The following is a 9,591-nucleotide window of genomic DNA, read 5'->3' on the forward strand; positions in this document are numbered from 1 at the left end:
GTACAAAATCTTAGCTAGACTTGTTTACCCTCCATCGTGTACATACAGTGATTGAGGAAGGTCATTTGATTGAATATTATCCTCTATCTTCAGTGGCCAACAGAGGACCTATCGATTTTTTCTATATCAATATTAGGAGATGAATATTTAGATCCAGCCTAGTTGTATCTTCATGTAAAAGCAAAGACTGTCCAGCCTGACGGTATTGATATTAAAAAGGATGAAGATACCTCTTCGCCTATAATCTTGTTGCTTCATACTCTATTTTCTCAAATAAGTGTACATCTTATTATAAACTCGTTTATTTTTCTCACAACCTTTATGCATATAAGGCCTACATATAAATTTTATTGAGTTATAATGGTGAAACGTGGAGAAGTCATTTGACATCATCCATGTAGATAAAAAGCCACAGCAAGGAATTTTGTTATACACAGCAAGCTCCTGCCTAAGAGTGTAAGTTTAAAAATTTGACTTTTACGAAGTAAACATTCGTTTTGTATTGTGTCAAATAATGAACTGGGATTCAAAATTGTAATACAACACGTTTCTATTTATACTAGAAATGTCAAACCAACCCGTCAGTTCAATCGAACCTCAGGGTTTCGGTGAGTCAGTCTCAGAGGTTCGGCGGAGGTCAAGACACGCACACTGTTTGTGTGTCCGTTCCATTCACCCCACTCGTATGATTCATGACGTCATGCTCCACTTGGCCCTCGTGCACTATGTGAAGAACTACGAGATAAAAGAAGATTTTTTTTTATTTTGTAAGCCTCTTACAACAACAACTGAGGCAACCGATGTGAAGAAACTTGTGGATGACTTCTTCAGAGACAACGATCTTTCGTTGGATATGGTTGCTGCAGTTTGTTCGGACGGAGCTCCAGCCATGCTGGGACGAAACTCTGGTTTTGGTGCGCTGGTGAAAGCCGATGCACCATACGTCATCGTAACGCACTGTGTTCTGCACAGGCATGCGTTGTCAACAAAAATCTTGCCTGCAAAAAATGGCAGAAGTATTAAAAATTGTAGTGGAATGTGTGAACTTTGTGCGAAATAGTGCCCTGAAGCATCGCATCTTCAAAGAGCTGTGTAATGAAATGGGCTCTTAATTCGAGGTACTTCTCTACCATTCTAACGTTCGGTGGTTATCCCGGGGAAAGTTGCTGAATCGTGTTTTTGCCATGCGTGTGGAATTAGCCCTGTTTTTGCGAGAGCACCAACATTGTCATGCAGATTGCTTCGAAAAATCTGAGTTCATTCTTATTTTGGCGTACATGGCCGATATCTTCAATGCTCTCAATCATCTCAATCAACAGATGCAGGGCGGTGGAGTCAACATCATCGAAGCGGAAGAAAACCTGAAGACTTTTCAAAAAAAAGCTACCGTTATGGAAACGACGAACAGAGAATGATAACTTCGCAAACTTTCCCTGCTGGACGACTGTGTAAGTAAGATCGAAGATGTGTCTGAAATCGGAGACATTTCTGTACCCGGAGAACAGAAGCAAGCAATTGCCATGCACTTAGATGAGTTCACAAAGTCTCTCGACGGATGCTTCCCCACCAGAGAGTCATATCCAGCATGGGTGAGACAGCCGTTCACGTTTAATGTTGCGAAAGCAGATATCAATGATGAATACCTCGACGAAATAATTGAACTTCAGCAGGGCCTGGTTCAACAGCAACTTTTCAGAACAACAACGCTCTCAACGCTTTTGTGTCACTAAATCGTAGCGTACCCACTTATTACTAAGAAAGCCCTTGAGATACTCATACCGTTTGTTACAACGTATCTTTGCGAGCAATCCTTTTTGAGGATGGTAGACATAAAAACGAAGAAAAGGAACAGACTTTGTTTCGAAAATGATATGAGAGTGGTACTTGCCAAGGTGAAGCCGCGCATTTTTGAACTTGTCTCTGAAAGGCAACAGCAAAAATCACATTGATTTGCAGTAAATATTCATTGAGTTATGTTTTTGTTTTTGTGTGAAATTCATGTTTTGTTGGTTTTGTTCTTTGAACACAGTAATATTGTGTGCAACTGATGCATGGTTCATTTTGTGCACTAATAAAATATCTACTTATGTTTTGAACTTGAAAAAATCGTATTTTATTTTTCCAATTACGAAGGGTTCAGTGAATGCAAGTACGAAACTTCCGGGGTTCAGTGCCTCCAACAAGATTAAGAACCACTGCATTAGTCATTCTGCCCAATGCTAAAGCATTTAAGAAAGAAACAATTCAATATACTTTGAAATATATAGAGAGGGTAGACAAAAAGTGACTCCCCTTGAAATTTTGTTAATTTGTTATATTTTTATTAGATAAGAGAGAAATATGTAAAAATATATATTTTTAGAAAACAGTCGACGAAATCTGTTGAAATATGATATTCAATCTTAATTTTAACACCGGCTTTCGTAAATGCCTGAATTTCTCATGATGTAGTTACATATTCTCATAAAAAAGTCTTGTGCACTTGCAGTAATTTCTGAGATCGTCATATTCCAATTATCCTACAAAATGATCAAACAAGTTTCTCTGTATAATGTGTATTTTTTCAATTCTCCAGAGAAACTTACAAGCATCTATTGATGATGTTTTTTTAGGCCAATTACCTAAACATTTTGTTATAGGATGTGTTGATAACGAGACATTTAATGGATCTTGTAAAAAAAATCATACAATTTCAAACATTACAATATTAATATCGTGGCGATTAACGTGGATGGAAAACTAGATACTCAATCGACCTATACGGCCAAACTTTGAAGTTGAACTGTATAAACGAAGCGATGAAACATTATTTAGTGGTACTGAACACAATTTCATAACGAAGAAATTCATATATGATATGATAAATACTCGGAAGGATATTCACTCTTTGCCTTTGATCTTATACCAGATCTGTCTGCTGGAGATTCTCGTTTTAACTTGATGAAACAGGGAAATGTAGGAATTGAAATACGTTTTGATATTGCTTTACCTAACACTAGATGTTTCGGTCATTTTCAGTTCATTTGGAAATCATTTTCCATTGCTTTCTTATTTAAATATCAAACTCTCTGATGTTAGCTGTATATAAAACTCTGAAGTACGCCACGAGAAAGTGTCACACGAGTATTTTAAGGGACACAGACCTAAACTTCCTGTTTGTCAATCACCCAACACAGTTCATACAACTACTTGTGAATTTAGTATCATCGTGAAATATCACCGAAAAGTAAATCTGTCGCAAGAATCATTATAAAACTTTTATCTCTTACATTGATATTGATGCATTCCAACACTATAACTGAGCTTCCATAAGAAAGTTTACGTTCAGTTACGTGTCGCTAATCATATACTAACCTATCGTTATGAGTAGATACACGAAACCTTATGACATATGTGAAGAGTTGAAACATTCACTGGCGCTGTAAGTTTTATTTAATTATTTAGAGATGTATGTAAATATTGTCTAGATTTTTTTAATATTTTTGTTTTATTAATTTTTATCATTAAATTGATTCTTAAGAATAGTTAATTATTACAAAAAAGATTAAAAATACTAATATTTTTATGATTTAACAACTCCCCTCGAAGTGAATTAGGTTTATTAAGTATCTATCATATGTTTCAAAATAACTTTTAGAGCTTTCAGTTACAGGCATATGGAAAAGTGTATTTGACAATTAAGTTGATAAAGTAAGCTCTAGTGTGAAAACGGGAATTCAATTTAAACCATATCATTTCTCATTCAGCGTCCCCATTTTGGGTCATCGGTAAGTTTGCGGATTTAAATGAAAATATCTATGATTCGATTCCCCGCATTAAATATTGGTCTGCAGTAAAACAACAATATATTTTTCATATAAAAATGTATTTACTTTTCACTTATTCACTACTAAAAGAATGAACGCATTGGAAACAACTATTTGTTGAGATTAAAATACACCTTTCCCATGAATAATTAATTTTCAAACATTATTCAAAGCACTTAAAGAATAAACAATATTTTATTGTTGTTTTGACGTGACTTGGTATAGGAAAACTAAACTATATATAGCAATTAACCAAGACATTTTTCAGATCGAAGTCTATATTTTCAGAAATAAGTTATAAATACAAAATAGTATCAAAATGTTCTCCAAATACAGGTTTATATTGGTGTTTGTGATTTCAAACAGTTCATGTTTATAGTTGCTAAATGTTCTTATTTTTTCGTCAGTACACTTCCAGACAGAAGTGTACTTGAAATATTTAAAAACAAAAGTACAAAATAACAAGCTTTTCTTTTCATTGAAATTAGTAGGCACTGATTAATTTTACCAAAAATAAAAAGATGTGAGTCTGCTGTAACGACGCATACACTTATCAATCATTTAACTAAAATATTTCTGGTTGTGTGAAAACATCAGTTTTGCTTTAGTCACGTATTGGTAATAAGAGGCTTGCATATGTCGTCTTCTTAAAAACTATAGAATAAATCTAGCCTGGTTCTGAAAAATTATAATAAAATGTAAAATTTCATTGCTCAATTAATAAGAATAGCACACATTGACAATTATTACCAATTACAATTCTATTGGCATTTCTTAAAACATTAGATTATTTATGCGTGTTTCATAACACCTGTTGCGATTTCTAAAATACAATAAGTATGTTTATGTCATATATAAGTTAGGTAAAATCAAAGTTTTTTTATCGAATAATATGAGCACTGTTATGTTTTTTTTTTTGTAGAAAGGGACCACTAACAGTTAGCACCATTAATTAGTATTCTACTTAGCAGCAGGTGGCACTATTTCATGAAATGAAACTTAAAACCTTTGAAAGCTTAATCACAAAATATTGTTATGTGTATTTTGTAGTTTTATTAGTTTCTATTTTACATTGATAAGTAAAACAGAAAAGCTAATTTTCGCAAAAAATAAAACAAAATTGTTTTCAGGATATACTATTTTGAAGAGAAAAAAAGAGCAAATTTTGAAGCCATTTAGTTTTATAGATTAGTAAAAGGTAACTGTAACACTAATGTAATTTTTTTCACTACAATTTTAAATTAAAAAGAGTTATTCAATACTCTTGTAAACTTCATTATTAGGCCCGTAATGGCTAGGTGGGTTAAAGCGTTCGACTGATAATCTGAGGGTCGCGGGTTTGAATCCCCGTCGCACCAAACATACTTTCCGTTTCAGCTGTGGGGGCGTTATAATGTGACGGTCAATCCCATTACTCGTTGGTAAAAGAGTAGCCCAAGAGTTGGCGGTGGGTGATAATGACTAGCTGCCATCCCTCTAATCTTAAACTGCTAAATTAGGGACGACTAGCGCAGATAGCCTTCATGTAGCTTTGTGCGAAATTCCAAAACAAACAAAGAAACTTCGTTATTAAAAGTAATGAAAAAATAAGAATGTCCACTAATTGAAAGAAGAATGAATTAGATTTTGTCTTCAACCAAGATTAATAAAATGAAAAAAAAAAGTTCTCTTTTCTTTATTTTCAAATTTTGCAGTTTCCAAATAACTTACTTTAAGAACTTTAATATTTGTATTTTACACCTTTTACCTGTCATATATAAAAAATTAAAACAATTATTTATTCAGAAGTAAACTCCGTGAGCAACAATTTCAAACATTCCATTAGATTTTTGTCACGTATTATAATTTATTTCAGACGAATCTCTAATTTATTATGTTATGTACATTATGTATTACTATTTTAAATAACTGGAAATTTGAATTTGAATTTTAAAAGTTAATTAACAGTTAATATGTATCAAATTTATGGTATTTGTCAACAAGATTGATAAACACATAAATATACTTTAACATACAAAAAATACAATTTGTAATAACTGTTATTTATTACAAATGATGGTTTGCAATACTGACGATCCAGGTTCACGAGGAGCAAATTAATTCTGAGTTGATATTATCACACCTCTCTTAAACTAACTAGTTGTTGTTTCATGATTGGCTTCATACCACTTAATGCCCACTTCTTACAGAGGAATATATTTAATGTCGTCGTAGATATAATAACGTCTGAAGTAATTCAGTGAAGTTAAACGGTTTGTAACGTTCGATGTCTATAAACGTTTCTGGACAAATTCTGTAGTTTTCCGGTTGATAGGCGTTAAACACAATTGTAGCTTCGTAATGCTATAACACTGTTTGTAGCCGAACAAATAATATTATTACTTATCTCTCAACGCGTTTTTTTTATGTATATATAGCAATCACGCAAGTTCCCAGAATTTTCAACAATGATCGAGAATACCAGTGTTTTCATAAAACAAGTTACTGTCGGATCTTGCATTCAAGAACCTTCTACAAAATTCGAGAATAGGCGGAACTTGCGCAATTCACAGTAAATAATATACGTCACATGTAAAAAAGAAAACTACTGAAACAAATATCGGAACTAAAAAAATAAATGTACAACGGTAAATCTGTTACACTGTACAGATGTTATCGGTAATTCTGGTTTTCTTTCAAACGATGTTTATACTTGTTGCGTGTAATGAAAATTATTAAAACTGGTATAAATAAAAGATAGACGATTAGCATTTTCAAAACAATTCCAAGCTTCCCAGTTAGCACGTAATGTCTATTTGATTAATTTGCATATGTACTGTACCATGGGAACAATATAACGCCCTTCTATTTCTTTATTGAAATTTCACAATAAAACCTTACGTAAAAAAATCTAAATTTCGTACGTTGGGAATTTTTTCCATATAAATTTTATGAAATATTCTTTTACTGTTGAGTGATAATTAAAATTCGCCTCGAAAATACAATATTGTAATTAGGTTTGAGCTGCAATTACACAAGTGGTCTGTAATTAAAAGAAAAGTTGAAACCTTACATGTATTATATCAGTCTTTAAAAATACACTTTTTTCCGTATTCATTATATATATTTTTATTTTGTTGATGAAACAACGCAACTCTGTTCAGATAATAAACTAGAAATTAAGCATCGACGAAGAATTCTCTTATACAGAAAATACTAGTGCAAAAGGGCGTGCCACCCGCTAGTACAGCGGTAAGTTTACGGATTTACAATGCTAAAATAAGGGGTTCGATTACCCGCGATGGGCTCACCAGATCTCCCGATGTGGCTCTGCTATAAGAAAACACACAAATACACAGGCAAGATGGTGCTTGACAAAGAAGTTGACTAACATTTTGTCTGTCTGAAATGATTAGTTTAATTGTCTTTAAGTACAAAATTGTGAAAAACAATTTTATGGTACTGAACTATTTGAATCGCACTTTCTTGGGATCTAGAATGATTTTCTCGACCTAAGGCAAAGCTTTTATACACAAAAAATATTGCTTAATGGAAGAATAATAAATAATTCAATGTGGTCATTGCAAATGCTTTATACAGTTTTAGTTGTTTGTGTGTCTGCGTGATATTGGCCTAATCGTTGCAGGTAGTATACTTGTCGTGATACAGATTTGGTTAGATAGAATGCCTATACTAGAGGCTTTCGCAACATGTCCTGTTTTTCTTTGTACTTTTAAATGTATTTCTGAATTATTTTTACTAATTATATCACAGAGGTGGAAGAACACTAGCAAGGTAATACTGAGGATGCTGGAAGTCGTGATATCAAAATGGGGACAAATTGCTAACCTTCTAAAGAGGGTACTACTTGACTTAATCAAAATTTACATTGGAAAGTTACTCGTGAGTTAGCGGCAACATCTTTACCATTATGCAAACACTGAAATATGCAAACATCTTAAATCGCATATCAATAGTTATTATGATAAGCACTCTGTACTCGTACGATTACTTGACGAAGGGATAGCATACAAACATTCCTCTTATAAAATCACAAGATCTAATTGTGGTACTACTATTACACATAATCTTTTTTAACTTTCCCTCAAGACGACAGCAAGATAGAAGTCAAAACGTAATGTATAAGTTTGTTATTAACTACTAATAAAAAATAAGTTTAAAAAGTAGGTGAAGTACATTATCAACTGAAATTAGATTTTAAATGATTTTCACTTCGCCTAGAATGCTGCATCGTAAAGTTAAGTTGACTTTATGTGGCTCATGTCTTTCAAAGTACGTGTAAGTGACAAAATAATACCTATGATGTTTTATCGGCTTGATGGAACCGTAATATCTAATATATGTTATTGGTTAGAGCTGTGTGACGGATTTACCGTTACTGGTGTATTTTTACATCTATGCTTGTTTCACTAAAGTTTTCTTTTTTTTTGGGAATGCGACATATATTCTTGATTGTGTGTCCTGCCTGTTCTCGAAATTTCTAGAAGATTGTTAAGAGTAAGAATCAACGATATAAAAGCATATAGCGAGACACAGTAACATTATTATTAGTCAGCTACAGTCAGTAGCCTCAGAAATTGCAATTATGATTAACGCCTAATAATCGGAAAAGTTCAGAATTTGACAAGGAACGTTTATATATTTCGAACATTACAAATCATTTAACTTCAGACATTAGTATTGCTTCGAGGACATTATTTATCTTCGCTGGAAAAGGTCAGCTTACTAGGGTGTGAGGCCAATCAAGCTATCTAGTTTAAGCGAGATATGACAATATCAACTCAGAATTAATTTGCTCTTCGTGGACCTGGATCGTCGATAAAAATTCATTTCTACACCGGATAGAAGACTCATTGTTGTCTGTAAGTTTATAAAACATTTGTATATAAAACCATCATTTGTAATAACTATTGGTAATAATTGTTATTTTGAATTTTATTGTTTTTTGCTTTTTATATATCAAAATATATTTATGTTAGAAAAGAAAATTGTTTGTTTCAATCTTGTTTTTGGTAAACACTATAAATTTGGTACATATTATTTGATACAGTAACACGTTAGCACTTGTTTTTTTTTTGTTGTTTTTTTGCAGTTGGGAAACTCTTTCTGAAAACAAGCAAATAAAATAAGTTACGTTTATTACATAATAGTATTAATGATAATACACAAATGTTCCATTTAATGTGTGAAAGCTATTACTTTAATTATAAATGTCGACATGTTAATGATTATATATATATATGTTAAAAGGGTAATAGATAAAATGTAATTTAGTAACGAAAAATAATAACGAGATAAGCTTCAATCTATAAAATATGAAATAGCGCAATGAACATGTTTTAGAATTTAAAATTATAAAATTTTATGGTACAGGAGCGACATCATATAAGCTTGGACGTCATCGTTTTACAATTGATGTTGTCTTAAACTGAAAAGAAGAAATGCTTGTTTTGTTCTGTGAATATGGATCAGATTTAATGCAGGTATCAAATGAAAACAAGAAAAATGGCCATAGATGTATGGTTGTTTTAGGTACCACAATGACTACAACAGGATCTTTGACCCTTGCAATAAAACTAACACACATGTACTGCTATTAATGGAAAACATGGTCATTTTATTCAACTGTTTGTTTTATGAACTTTCATGTAAAGCTAATTGAGTGCTATCTGAGCAAACCATTCTTAATTTTGATGTTATAAACTACAAAGAAAGCATATAGTTCATACGAATCACCACATTATAATGCACCTACAAATGAAAGGCGAGCACCCTCAGTAATGGA

Source organism: Tachypleus tridentatus, chromosome 2 (assembly GCF_004210375.1).
Source record: "Tachypleus tridentatus isolate NWPU-2018 chromosome 2, ASM421037v1, whole genome shotgun sequence".
Lineage (NCBI taxonomy): Eukaryota > Metazoa > Arthropoda > Merostomata > Xiphosura > Limulidae > Tachypleus > Tachypleus tridentatus.